Source organism: Lucilia sericata, unplaced genomic scaffold (genome assembly GCF_015586225.1).
Source record: "Lucilia sericata isolate MDLA Ls3-8-SP2 unplaced genomic scaffold, ASM1558622v1 Contig001160F_arrow, whole genome shotgun sequence".
Taxonomy (NCBI): domain Eukaryota; kingdom Metazoa; phylum Arthropoda; class Insecta; order Diptera; family Calliphoridae; genus Lucilia; species Lucilia sericata.
Window position 1 is genome coordinate 38,130 of NW_023995130.1, and position 15,230 is coordinate 53,359.

Consider the following 15,230-nt stretch of genomic DNA (forward strand, 5'->3'; position numbering starts at 1 on the left):
TAGACTATAGACTAGACTATAGACTAGACTATAGACTAGACTATAGACTAGACTATAGACTAGACTATAGACTAGACTATAGACTAGACTATAGACTAGACTATAGACTAGACTATAGACTAGACTATAGACTAGACTATAGACTAGACTATAGACTAGACTATATAGACTAGACTATAGACTAGACTATAGACTAGACTATAGACTAGACTATAGACTAGACTATAGACTAGACTATAGACTAGACTATAGACTAGACTATAGACTAGACTATAGACTAGACTATAGACTAGACTATAGACTAGACTATAGACTAGACTATAGACTAGACTATAGACTAGACTAGACTATAGACTAGACTATAGACTAGACTATAGACTAGACTATAGACTAGACTATAGACTAGACTTAGACTAGACTATAGACTAGACTATAGACTAGACTATAGACTAGACTATAGACTAGACTATAGACTAGACTATAGACTAGACTATGGACTAGACTATAGACTAGACTATGGCCTAGACTAGTACTAGACTATAGACTAGACTATAGACTAGACTATAGACTAGACTATAGACTAGACTATAGACTAGACTATAGACTAGACTATAGACTAGACTATAGACTAGACTATAGACTAGACTATGGACTAGACTATAGACTAGACTATAGACTAGACTATGGACTAGACTATAGACTAGACTATAGACTAGACTATAGACTAGACTATAGACTAGACTATAGACTAGACTATAGACTAGACTATAGACTAGACTATAGACTAGACTATAGACTAGACTATAGACTAGACTATAGACTAGACTATAGACTAGACTATAGACTAGACTATAGACTAGACTATAGACTAGACTATAGACTAGACTATAGACTAGACTATAGACTAGACTATAGACTAGACTATAGACTAGACTATAGACTAGACTATAGACTAGACTATAGACTAGACTATAGACTAGACTATAGACTAGACTATAGACTAGACTATAGACTAGACTATAGACTAGACTATAGACTAGACTATAGACTAGACTATGGCCTAGACTATGGACTAGACTATAGACTAGACTATAGACTAGACTATAGACTAGACTATAGACTAGACTATAGACTAGACTATAGTCTAGACTATAGACTAGACTATAGACTAGACTATAGACTAGACTATAGACTAGACTATAGACTAGACTATAGACTAGACTATGGACTAGACTATAGACTAGACTATAGGCTAGACTATAGACTAGACTATAGACTAGACTATAGACTAGACTATAGACTAGACTATATACTAGACTATAGACTAGACTAGACTATAGACTAGACTATAGACTAGACTATAGACTAGACTATAGACTAGACTATAGACTAGACTATAGACTAGACTATAGACTAGACTATAGACTAGACTATAGACTAGACTATAGACTAGACTATAGACTAGACTATAGACTAGACTATAGACTAGACTATAGACTAGACTATAGACTAGACTATAGACTAGACTATAGACTAGACTATAGACTAGACTATAGACTAGACTATAGACTAGACTAGACTATAGACTAGACTATAGACTAGACTATAGACTAGACTATAGACTAGACTATAGACTAGACTATATACTAGACTATAGACTAGACTATAGACTAGACTATAGACTAGACTATAGACTAGACTATAGACTAGACTATAGACTAGACTATAGACTAGACTATAGACTAGACTATAGACTAGACTATAGACTAGACTATAGACTAGACTATAGACTAGACTATAGACTAGACTATGGACTAGACTATAGACTAGACTATGGCCTAGACTATGGACTAGACTATAGACTAGACTATAGACTACACTATAGACTAGACTATAGACTAGACTAGGACTAGACTATAGACTAGACTATAGACTAGACTATGGACTAGACTATAGACTAGACTATAGACTAGACTATAGACTAGACTATAGACTAGACTATAGACTAGACTATAGACTAGACTATAGACTAGACTATAGACTAGACTATAGACTAGACTATAGACTAGACTATAGACTAGACTATAGACTAGACTATAGACTAGACTATAGACTAGACTATAGACTAGACTATAGACTAGACTATAGACTAGACTATAGACTAGACTATAGACTAGACTATAGACTAGACTATAGACTAGACTATAGACTAGACTATAGACTAGACTATAGACTAGACTATAGACTAGACTATAGACTAGACTATAGACTAGACTATAGACTAGACTATAGACTAGACTATAGACTAGACTATAGACTAGACTATAGACTAGACTATAGACTAGACTATAGACTAGACTATAGACTAGACTATAGACTAGACTATAGACTAGACTATAGACTAGACTATAGACTAGACTATAGACTAGACCATATACTAGACTATAGACTAGACCATAGACTAGACTATGGATTAGACTATAGACTAGACTATAGACTAGACTATAGACTAGACTATAGACTAGACTATGGCCTAGACTATGGACTAGACTATAGACTAGACAATAGACTAGACTAACTATAGACTAGACTATAGACTAGACTATAGACTAGACTATAGACTAGACTATAGACTAGACTATAGACTAGACTATAGACTAGACTATAGACTAGACTATAGACTAGACTATAGACTAGACTATAGTAGTAGAGTAGTAGACTAGAGTAGTCTATAGTATAGTCTATAGTCTAGTCTATAGTCTAGTCTATAATCTAGTCTATAGTCTAGTCTATAGTCTAGTCTATAGTCTAGTCTATAGTCTAGTCTATAGTCTAGTCTATAGTCTAGTCTATAGTCTAGTCTATAGTCTAGTCTATAGTCTAGTCTATAGTCTAGTCTATAGTCTAGTCTATAGTTAGTCTAGTCTATTGTCTAGTCTATAGTCTAGTCCATAGTCTAGGCCATAGTCTAGTCTATAGTCTAGTCTATAGTCTAGTCTATAGTCTAGTCTATAGTCTAGTCTATTGTCTAGTCTATAGTCTAGTCTATAGTCTAGTCTATAGTCTAATCTACAGTCTAGTCTATAGTCTAGTCTATAGTCTAGTCTATAGTCTAGTCTACAGTCTAGTCTATAGTCTAGTCTATAGTCTAGTCTATAGTCTAATCTATAGTCTAGTCTATAGTCTAGTCTATAGTGTAGTCTATAGTCTAGTTTATAGTTTAGTCTATAGTCTAGTCTATAGTATAGTATAGTCTAGTCTATAGTCCAGTTTATAGGCTAGGCTATAGTCCAGTCTATATTTATGAACTATCAATTATATGTACACTTTTCAACTTATTCTCCTGAAGGACATCAGGCGTGCTACAAAATGAGAATTATCATCCAACTACAGAAGTGATACATGATCCTGAAATGCTGCTTCTTTATCAACTTAATTCTTTAATAATATTTGTTACTATATTGTAAAAAAGTAGAAAATTGTTACAAATAAAGAAGTAAATGAATATAAAAAAATAGTCTAGTCTAATTTATATTCAAATCTAGTCTATAGTTTAATTTATGGGCTAGTCTATAGTCTAGCCTATGGTCTAGTCTATAGTCTAGTCCATAGTCTAGTTAATAGTTTAGTTCATAGTCGAGTGTATAGTATAGTCTATTGTCTAGTCCATATTTTAGTCTAGTTCTAGTTAGTTCAGTTATATTTTAGTTCTAGTTCTAGTTCAGTTCTAGTTCAGTTCTAGGTCAGTTCTAATTCAGTTCTAGTTCAGTTGTAGTTCTAGTTCAGTTATAGTTCAGTTCTAGTTCAGTTCTAGTTCAGTTCTAGTTCAGTTCTAGTTCAGTTCTAGTTCAGTTCTAGTTCAGTTCTAGTTTAGTTCTAGTTTAGTTCTAGTTCAGTTCTACTTCAGTTCTAGTTCAGTTCTAGTTTAGTTCTAGTTCAGTTCTTGTTATAGTTCAGTTGTAGTTCAGTTGTAGTTCAGTTGTAGTTCAGTTGTAGTTCAGTTCTAGTTCAGTTCTAGTTCAGTTCTAGTTCAGTTCTAGTTCAGTTCTAGTTCAGTTCTAGTTCAGTTCTAGTTCAGTTCTAGTTCAGTTCTAGTTCAGTTCTAGTTCAGTTCTAGTTCAGTTCTAGTTCAGTTCTAGTTCAGTTCTAGTTCAGTTCTAGTTCAGTTCTAGTTCAGTTCTAGTTCAGTTCTAGTTCAGTTCTAGTTCAGTTCTAGTTCAGTTCTAGTTCAGTTCTAGTTCAGTTCTAGTTCAGTTCTAGTTCAGTTCTAGTTCAGTTCTAGTTCAGTTCTAGTTCAGTTCTAGTTCAGTTCTAGTTCAGTTCTAGTTCAGTTCTAGTTCAGTTCTAGTTCAGTTCTAGTTCAGTTCTAGTTCAGTTCTAGTTCAGTTCTAGTTCAGTTCTAGTTCAGTTCTAGTTCAGTTCTAGTTCAGTTCTAGTTCAGTTCAAGTTCAGTTTTAGCTCAGTTCTAGTTCAGTTCTAGTTCAGTTCTAGTTCAGTTCTAGTTCAGTTCTAGTTCAGTTCTAGTTCAGTTTAGTTCAGTTCTAGTTCAGTTCTAGTTCAGTTCTAGTTCAGTTCTAGTTCAGTTCTAGTTCAGTTCTGAGTTCAGTTCTAGTTCAGTTCTAGTTCAGTTCTAGTTCAGTTCTAGTTCAGTTCTAGTTCAGTTCTAGTTCAGTTCTAGTTCAGTTCTAGTTCAGTTCTAGTTCAGTTCTAGTTCAGTTCTAGTTCAGTTCTAGTTCAGTTCTAGTTCAGTTCTAGTTCAGTTCTAGTTCAGTTCTAGTTCAGTTCTAGTTCAGTTCTAGTTCAGTTCTAGTTCAGTTCTAGTTCAGTTCTAGTTGAGTTAGTTCAGTTCTAGTTCAGTTCAAGTTCAGTTTTAGCTCAGTTCTAGTTCAGTTCTAGTTCAGTTTTAGTTCAGTTCTAGTTCAGTTCTAGTTCAGTTCTAGTTCAGTTCTAGTTCAGTTCTAGTTCAGTTCTAGTTCAGTTCTAGTTCAGTTCTAGTTCAGTTCTAGTTCAGTTCTAGTTCAGTTCTAGTTCAGTTCTAGTTCAGTTCTAGTTCAGTTCTAGTTCAGTTCTAGTTCAGTTCTAGTTCAGTTCTAGTTCAGTTCTAGTTCAGTTCTAGTTCAGTTCTAGTTCAGTTCTAGTTCAGTTCTAGTTCAGTTCTAGTTCAGTTCTAGTTCAGTTCTAGTTGAGTTCTAGTCAGTTCTAGTTCAGTTCTAGTTCAGTTCTAGTTCAGTTCCAGTTCAGTTCTAGTTCAGTTCTAGTTCAGTTCTAGTTCAGTTCTAGTTCAGTTCTAGTTCAGTTCTAGTTCAGTTCTAGTTCAGTTTTAGTTCAGTTTTAGTTCAGTTCTAGTTCAGTTCTAGTTCAGTTCTAGTTCAGTTCTAGTTCAGTTCTAGTTCAGTTCTAGTTCAGTTCTAGTTCAGTTCTAGTTCAGTTCTAGTTCAGTTCTAGTTCAGTTCTAGTTCAGTTCTAGTTCAGTTCTAGTTCAGTTCTAGTTCAGTTCTAGTTCAGTTCTAGTTCAGTTCTAGTTCAGTTCTAGTTCAGTTCTAGTTCAGTTCTAGTTCAGTTCTAGTTCAGTTCTAGTTCAGTTCTAGTTCAGTTCTAGTTCAGTTCTAGTTCAGTTCTAGTTCAGTTCTAGTTCAGTTCTAGTTCAGTTCTAGTTCAGTTCTAGTTCAGTTCTAGTTCAGTTCTAGTTCAGTTCTAGTTCAGTTCTTCTAGTTCAGTTCTAGTTCAGTTCTAGTTCAGTTCTAGTTCAGTTCTAGTTCAGTTCTAGTTCAGTTCTAGTTCAGTTCTAGTTCAGTTCTAGTTCAGTTCTAGTTCAGTTCTAGTTCAGTTCTAGTTCAGTTCTAGTTCAGTTCTAGTTCAGTTCTAGTTCAGTTCTAGTTCAGTTCTAGTTCAGTTCTAGTTCAGTTCTAGTTCAGTTCTAGTTCAGTTCTAGTTCAGTTCTAGTTCAGTTCTAGTTCAGTTCTAGTTCAGTTCTAGTTCAGTTCTAGTTCAGTTCTAGTTCAGTTCTAGTTCAGTTCTAGTTCAGTTCTAGTTCAGTTCTAGTTCAGTTCTAGTTCAGTTCTATAGTTCAGTTCTAGTTCAGTTCTAGTTCAGTTCTAGTTCAGTTCAGTTCTAGTTCAGTTCTAGTTCAGTTCTAGTTCAGTTCTAGTTCAGTTCTAGTTCAGTTCTAGTTCAGTTCTAGTTCAGTTCTAGTTCAGTTCTAGTTCAGTTCTAGTTCAGTTCTAGTTCAGTTCTAGTTCAGTTCTAGTTCAGTTCTAGTTCAGTTCTAGTTCAGTTCTAGTTCAGTTCTAGTTCAGTTCTAGTTCAGTTCTAGTTCAGTTCTAGTTCAGTTCTAGTTCAGTTCTAGTTCAGTTCTAGTTCAGTTCTAGTTCAGTTCTAGTTCAGTTCTAGTTCAGTTCTAGTTCAGTTGTAGTGCAGTTGTAGTGCAGTTCTAGTTCAGTTCTAGTTCAGTTCTAGTTCTGTTCTAGTTCAGTTCTGGTTCAGTTGTAGTTCAGTTTTAGTTCAGTTCTAGTTCGCTATATAACTATTCTGAGTTATATTTTAGTTTATATGGAACACTTTTAAAGCTTGTTATTGTTTCAGTGGATTCTTTTTATTATAGTTTTGTATTTTTCATAGTACATAGTCTATTCTAGTTCAGTTCTAGTTCAGTTGTAGTTCAGTTGTAGTTCAATTGTAGTGCAGTTGTAGTGCAGTTGTAGTGCAGTTCTAGTTCAGTTCTAGTTCAGTTCTAGTTCAGTTCTAGTTCAGTTCTAGTTCAGTTCTAGTTCAGTTCTAGTTTAGTTCTAGTTCAGTTCTAGTTCAGTTCTAGTTCAGTTCTAGTTCGCTATATAACTATTCTGAGTTATATTTTAGTTTATATGGAACACTTTTTAAAGCTTGTTATTGTTTGAGTGGATTCTTTTTATTATAGTTTTGTATTTTTCATAGTACATAGTCTAGTCTATAATCCAGTTTATATTCTAGTCTATATTATAGGCTATAGTGTAGTCTATAGTCTAGTATAAAGTATAGTATATAGTCAAGTCTATATTCTAGCTTATAAGCTAGTCTATAGTCTAGTAGATTGTCTAATCTATAGTGTAGTCCATAGTCTAGTCTATAGTCAGTCTATAGTCCTGTATATAATCTAGTCCATAGTATAGTTCATAGTCTAGTCCATAGTATAGTCTATAGTCTAGTCCATAGTTTAGTCTACAGTCTAGTCTATATTATATTCTGAAATATATTCTAGATTATATGGAACTCTATTTAAAACTTGTTATTTTTTCAGTAGATTCTTTAGGGTTTTATATGGGCGAACTAGACTTAATTTTCTTATTTATTAAAGTTTTGTTTTTCATTTCGCTTATTTTTCGTTTAATAGTTTTTAATTTATTTTCTACAATTTCTGTTAATATTTCCTTTTTAACTCTTTACAGTTGGCCAATGAAGGTGTACCACCATTACCATTACAAGGTAAAAAACTTCCAAAGAGCCAGAAACTAAAATTTTAAAACAAAAAATAAAAGCAACAAACAACTCAAACTAAAGGCTAAAGCGGGAAAAGGAAGTGGTCCTAGCAAGCGCCCAAACAAAGGGAACTATATTTACTATAAATTTCATAAAAAAATACATGAAAAATAAATTTGACAAAAAATAATAAAAATATCAGAATAATAATTTAAACAAAATGATGATGAGAACGCTGACGATGATGCTATTAAAAAAAACGAGCCAGCCAAAGAGCCAACAACCATCAATGGTAGCAGTTAAAAAAACATGGAGTAAAACAATTTAAACTAAACAGATAGAGAAGGAATGGAAAACGGCATCATCCACACCATCAACATCAACGATACAGCATTAAAGATAGACATCAAATCACAATGTCATTTGCATAAATCACATTTACATACAATTTCTTTACAAACTTTTTCGCATTTTCAAAATCAACCCAAACCCAGGGCTTACAAATAACATGGTTAACGAAAAATAAAATTATGATGATGGTGGTGGTGATGGCGTTGTGTTGGATAGAGATGAAAAAAAAAAAACTGAATTTGATTTTAATCTTTTTTTCTTCGTTCCTCTTGTTCTTTTTTCTAACGATGGACATTATGCCGCAATTAGTTTTGACCGCTTCAGTGAGTAGAAAAAATTCTACAAAAAACAACAATTGTAGAAGAAAATGTTGATGACAAAAAACAGATTTTTGTAATTTTAGTTGTTTTTTTGTTCGAAGGAGGGAAAATAATGTCGACATTATAAACTAAACATCACTTAAAGGTGATAAAGGGAACCTTGTCATCAAAAACCAACATCATCGTCAGCATCACTCTCATAGTCAGCATCATCATTTCAACATGAAAATATTGTGGCGTTTAAACATCTGTTTTATACAATGATGACAACAGTCAACAACAATGTTTTGTCTAAAGACTTTAACAGCAATATCAGCAAATTTACAGCAGCAACACTTTTCCTTTCTATCACTTCAGCCAACCAGACCGTCATAAAATCCCTTTTAGACCAACCAACTTTTGGGTAACAAAACTATCTTCATACATATTTTAATTTTAAGAAAAAAAAAATTCCAACTAAATTTAAATCACGAAACTTTTGTCTTCGCTGTTAATTTTTTATATGTACATTTTTCACTTGCTTGTATTTTTAACATATTTTCGCTTAACTTGACTATTTTTTCGGGGATTTTTTTTCTATAAAGTTTGTTGTTTCATACTTATGCCTCTCCTCCCGTTTGTTGCAAAACAATTTTTAAATAGTTTCCCTTTATTTTCTTTGATTTTTTCATATTTTTTCATACTACAAAGAAACTTTGTATTTTTTCAAAAGTATTTTCTGAAATCTTCTTTAAAAGAACGAACAAAAAATTGAAAAAATAACCCTCAGACAAGTATGCAAAATATAAATCTTTAGAAAACGTAGCATGTCTTATCATGCTTCTACTACAGCAAATTTCATAAATAATTTTATAAAACTATATTAGTTTTTAAGTGTAATAAAAAACGACAACAACAAAATAAAATATATATTAAAAACTTGAAAAATTTTAACGCAAAAAGGATAAAGAAAAAAATGCACAAAATACTTCTTGTAAATTAAGTAAATAAGCAATTTTGTTGTAAACTTTAAAAAAAAAAAAAAAACAATTTTTTTAATTGTTCATCTTTTTTGCCAAAGAAGAATTTAAGTAAGTATTTCAGTAAATTAAACAAATAAATATTTTTGCATAAATGAAACGATCAGCATAAACTCTTAACGGAAGACACATAAAACACAGATTATACATAAACTAGTAGACTGCACAGTAGACTAGACTGTAGACTAGACTATAGACTATATACTAGACTATAGACTAGACTATAGACTAGACTATAGACTAGACTATAGACTAGACTATAGACTAGACTATAGACTAGACTATAGACTAGACTATAGACTAGACTATAGACTAGACTATAGACTAGACTATAGACTAGACTATAGACTAGACTATAGACTAGACTATAGACTAGACTATAGACTAGACTATAGACTAGACTATAGACTAGACTATAGACTAGACTATAGACTAGACTATAGACTAGACTATAGACTAGACTATAGACTAGACTATAGACTAGACTATAGACTAGACTATAGACTAGACTATAGACTAGACTTTAAACTAAAGTATATAGTAGACTATAGACTAGAGTAATCTACAGACTGTACTGTAGACTTAAATATAGACTACACTATAGCCTATACTATAGACTTCACTATGGACTAGACTAAAGACTAAATAAAATATAGATTAGACTATAAACAAGACTATAGAATATACTAAAACTACCCTATACGATTCACCATAGACTAGACCATGGACTACCCTATAGACTGGACTAGACTATAAACTATAGACTAGACTATTGACTAGACTGTATATTAGACTATATACTAAACTGTATATTAGACTATATACTAGGCTATACACTAGACTATAGACTGGACTATAGACTAGACCTAGACTGTTGATTAGACTATAAACGATACTGGTCTATAAACTAGACTATAGATTATACTATAGACTAGGGTATGGACAAGACTAAACTAGACTATACACAACACTATAGATTACACTATAAACTAGACAATAGACTAGACTATGAACTAGACAATGGACTAGACTATATATACACTATAGACCATAGACTACACTATATACTGTTCTATCAACTAGACTGTAGATTATACTATAGACTTGCTATATGCGAGATTATATACTAGACTATATTTTAGACTATAAACTGGACAATAGATTATACTATAGTCTATATGTACTATAAACTAGACTAGACTTTAGACGAGACTATAGACTAGACTATAGGCTAGACTATAGACTAGACTATATACTAGACTATAGACTACACAATAAACCACACTATAGACCACACTGTGGAATAGATTATAGACTATGGACTAGACTGTAGCGTAGGTTAGACCATAGACTAGCATATAAACTAGACAATGTACAAGTCTAGACTATACGCTAGACTTCATACTAGACTATAGACTACACTATAGACCACACTGTGGAATTGATTATAGACTATGGACTAGATTGTAGCCTAGACTAGACCATAGACTAGAATATAGACAAGACTATATACTAGAATATCGACTAGACTATACCCTATGTTATGGACTAGACTATACCCTATGTTATGGACTAGACTATTGACAAGACTAGACTATTGACAAGACTTGACTATAGACTAGACTATAGACCAGACTATAGACTAGACTATAGACTAGACTATAGACTAAACTATAGACTATATTATAGACTAGACTCTAGTCACTAGATTGTAGACTAGACTATAGACTAGACTATAGACTAGACAAGACTATAGACTAGACTATAGACTAGACTACTAAGACTAGACTAGTACTAGAGACTAGACTATAGACTAGACTACTAGAGACTAGACTATAGACTAGACTACAGACTAGACTATAGACTAGACTATAGACTAGACTATAGACTAGACTATAGATTAGACTATAGACTAGACTATAGACTAGACTTTAGACTAGACTTTAGGCTAGACTTTAGACTAGACTATAGACTAGACTATAGACTAGACTATAGACTAGACTATAGACTAGACTATAGACTAGACTATAGACTAGACTATAGACTAGACTATAGACTAGACTATAGACTAGACTTTAGACTAGACTATAGACTAGACTATAGACTAGACTATAGACTAGACTATAGGCTAGACTATAGACTAGACTATAGACTAGACTATAGACTAGACTAGACTATAGACTATAGACTAGACTAGACTATAGACTAGACTAGACTAGACTAGACTAGACTAGACTAGACTAGACTAGACTAGACTAGACTAGACTAGACTAGACTAGACTAGACTAGACTAGACTAGACTATAGACTAGACTATAGACTAGACTATAGGCTAGACTATAGACTAGACTATAGACTAGACTATAGACTGTAGCGTAGGTTAGACCATAGACTAGCATATAAACTAGACAATGTACAAGTCTAGACTATACGCTAGACTTCGTACTAGACTATAGACTACACTATAGACCACACTGTGGAATTGATTATAGACTATGGACTAGATTGTAGCCTAGACTAGACCATAGACTAGAATATAGACAAGACTATATACTAGAATATCGACTAGACTATACCCTATGTTATGGACTAGACTATACCCTATGTTATGGACTAGACTATTGACAAGACTAGACTATTGACAAGACTTGACTATAGACTAGACTATAGACTAGACAATAGACTAGACTATAGACTAGACTATAGACTAGACTATAGACCAGACTATAGACTAGACTATAGACTAGACTATAGACTAAACTATAGACTATATTATAGACTAGACTCTAGTCACTAGATTGTAGACTAGACTATAGACTAGACTATAGACTAGACAATAGACTAGACTATAGACTAGACTATAGACTAGACTACTAGAGACTAGACTATAGACTAGACTACTAGAGACTAGACTATAGACTAGACTACTAGAGACTAGACTATAGACTAGACTACAGACTAGACTATAGACTAGACTATAGACTAGACTATAGACTAGACTATAGATTAGACTATAGACTAGACTATAGACTAGACTTTAGACTAGACTTTAGGCTAGACTTTAGACTAGACTATAGACTAGACTATAGACTAGACTATAGACTAGACTATAGACTAGACTATAGACTAGACTATAGACTAGACTATAGACTAGACTATAGACTAGACTTTAGACTAGACTATAGACTAGACTATAGACTAGACTATAGACTAGACTATAGGCTAGACTATAGACTAGACTATAGACTAGACTATAGACTAGACTACTAGACTATAGACTATAGACTATAGACTAGACTATAGACTAGACTAGACTAGACTAGACTAGACTAGACTAGACTAGACTATAGACTAGACTATAGACTAGACTATAGACTAGACTATAGACTAGACTATAGACTAGACTATAGGCTAGACTATAGACTAGACTATAGACTAGACTATAGACTAGACTATAGACTAGACTATAGACTAGAGTACTAGGCTTTTTACTAGACTCTAGACTAGGCTATGGACTAGAGTATGGACTAGAGCAGTGTTGCTCAAACACATACTACCATAGACTACCATAGTTTTATTTGTGTTGGTAAGCAGCAGAGAACAGAATTCAATTCAAAATAAAAGTATACTAATAAAATGACTATAAACTATAAAGCATATGCTAACTGTCAAATATTTATTATGGATTTTGACAGCCAGCGTATATCAAAGTCTATATATAAAAAACTATCAACTGTTCTCTCATGTTCTCCTACATTAATTCGGCTTTCTCAAAATTTTGTTGTTGTATTTCTGTGTGTGTTTTAAAAACGTCGCGTACAGAAATTACTTCGACAAGTGCTGATCAGCAACTGATTTGATTTAGTTTTTTAAGTTGAGAGCAAACCAACTGATATTGCTCATTATAAAAAGAAGAAGAATTAAACCTATAGTGTATGTGTATCAACTTAGCGTCAGCAGAATTTTCTTACCCTATCACGCGTGCTATGTAATGGCAATCTTGCGCTCCTCTAGTCACTAGAGTATTGTCAAGACTATAACTTGACTATAGACTTGAGTAGACTATAGACTTTACTATACAATTAACTGGACTATGGACTATACTAGGCAGTACCCTATAGACCTGACTATAAACTAGACTATAGGCTATACTATTGAATAGATGATGGGCTACACCAAAGATTATATACTGGACTTTAAACCAGACTATAGATTATACTATACTAGGCTATATGCAACTATATACTTCAACTTTTTACTGATCTTCATTCTTATTACAACACATTTCAAATTCATTTTATTCAAATCTTTTAATATCAAATTTTCCCAACAAAAAATAAAAAAAAAAAAATACAAAGAAATATAAAACACTTACTCATCTCAGTTTTAATTAATTGTTTGTCAGGAATTTATCATTTATTTTCATTAAATAAATATTTTTTTTGCCATATCTTTCTTTAAAATAAGTGAGGCACGTGTAATTGTGTGGGTTTGCGTGCTTTGGTATATGTGTGTGGGTGTTTGTGGTACAATTTTTCCAAATGAAGTAAAATAATTAAGAAAAATTACAGAAGAAATATAATAAATGTTTATAATACACAAAAGACATTTAGACAAACTAACGATGAAATAATAAATACAAATAAATATGAATTGTACAACAGAGTTCTTCCGAGAGATGAATGTTTCAGCAGAAATGAAAAAAAAAAACTACTTGTATAATAATTTAAAAGAAAACTACGTGACATAACACTAATAAGTGTATAAGATGTGAATAGGAAAAATTAAATTTTAAAAATCAACTATAATTTTTATCATATTGGTGAAGGTGACAGTTGTAGGAAGATCTATAAAGAAGTTATTTTAACATTTTTATGAAAATTTGCTACAAAATTTATGAGTTTATAGAAAACTCCAGCCAAGACTATAGTCCAGACTATAGTCTAGACTATAGACCAGAGTATAGACAAGACTAAAATCCAGAACATAGACAAGACTATAGTCCAGACTATAGCCAAGAATATAGTCCAGACTAAAGACAAGACTATATTCTAGAATAGAGACAATACTATAGTCAAGACTTTAGTCTAGACAAGACTATAGTCTAGACTATAGACAAGACTATAGTCTAGACTATAGACAAGACTATAGTCTAGACTATAGACAAGACTATAGTCTAGACTATAGACAAGACTATAGTCTAGACTATAGACAAGACTATAGTCTAGACTATAGACAAGACTTTAGTCTAGACTATAGACAAGACTATAGTCTAGACTATAGACAAGACTATAGTCTAGACTATAGACAAGGCTATAGTCTAGACTATAGACAAGACTTTAGTCTAGACTATAGACAAGACTTTAGTCTAGACTATAGACAAGACTATAGTCTAGACTATAGACAAGAGTATAGTCTAGACTATAGACAAGACTATAGTCTAGACTATAGAGAAGACTATAATCTAGACTATAGACAAGACTATACTATAGACAAGACTATATTCTAGACTATAGACAAGACTATAGTCTAGACTATAGACAAGACAATAGTCTAGACTATAGACAAGACTATAGTCTAGACTATAGACAAGACTATAGTCTAGACTATAGACAAGACTATAGTCTAGACTATAGACAAGACTATAGTCTAGACTATAGACAAGACTATAGTCTAAACTATAGAGAAGACTATAGACAAAACTATATTCTAGAATATAGACAACACTATAGTCTAGACTATAGGCAAGACTATAGTCTAGACTATATACAAGACTATATTCTAGAATATAGTCCAGACTAAGGACAAGTCTATATTCTAGAATAAAGACAAGATTATAGTCAAGACTTTAGTCTAGACTTCTATAGACTTTAATCTAGCCTATAGACAAGACTTTAGTCTAGACTATAGTCTAGACTATAGACAGGACTGTAGTCTAAACTATAGACAAGACTATAGCCTAGACTATATTCTAGAATGTAGACATGACTATAGTCCAGACTAAAGACAAGACTATATTCTAGAATAGAGACAATACTAAAGTCAAGACTTTAATCTAGACTATAGACAAGACTTTAGTCTAGACTATA

The 15,230-nt window shown here is 32.6% G+C and overlaps 1 pseudogene; it reads left to right on the plus strand.

Moving 5' to 3' along the window:
- Positions 1–8,270, plus strand: part of LOC119610338 — a 38,417-nt pseudogene extending 30,147 nt beyond the window's left edge.
- Positions 8,271–15,230: the final 6,960 nt, after the last annotated feature.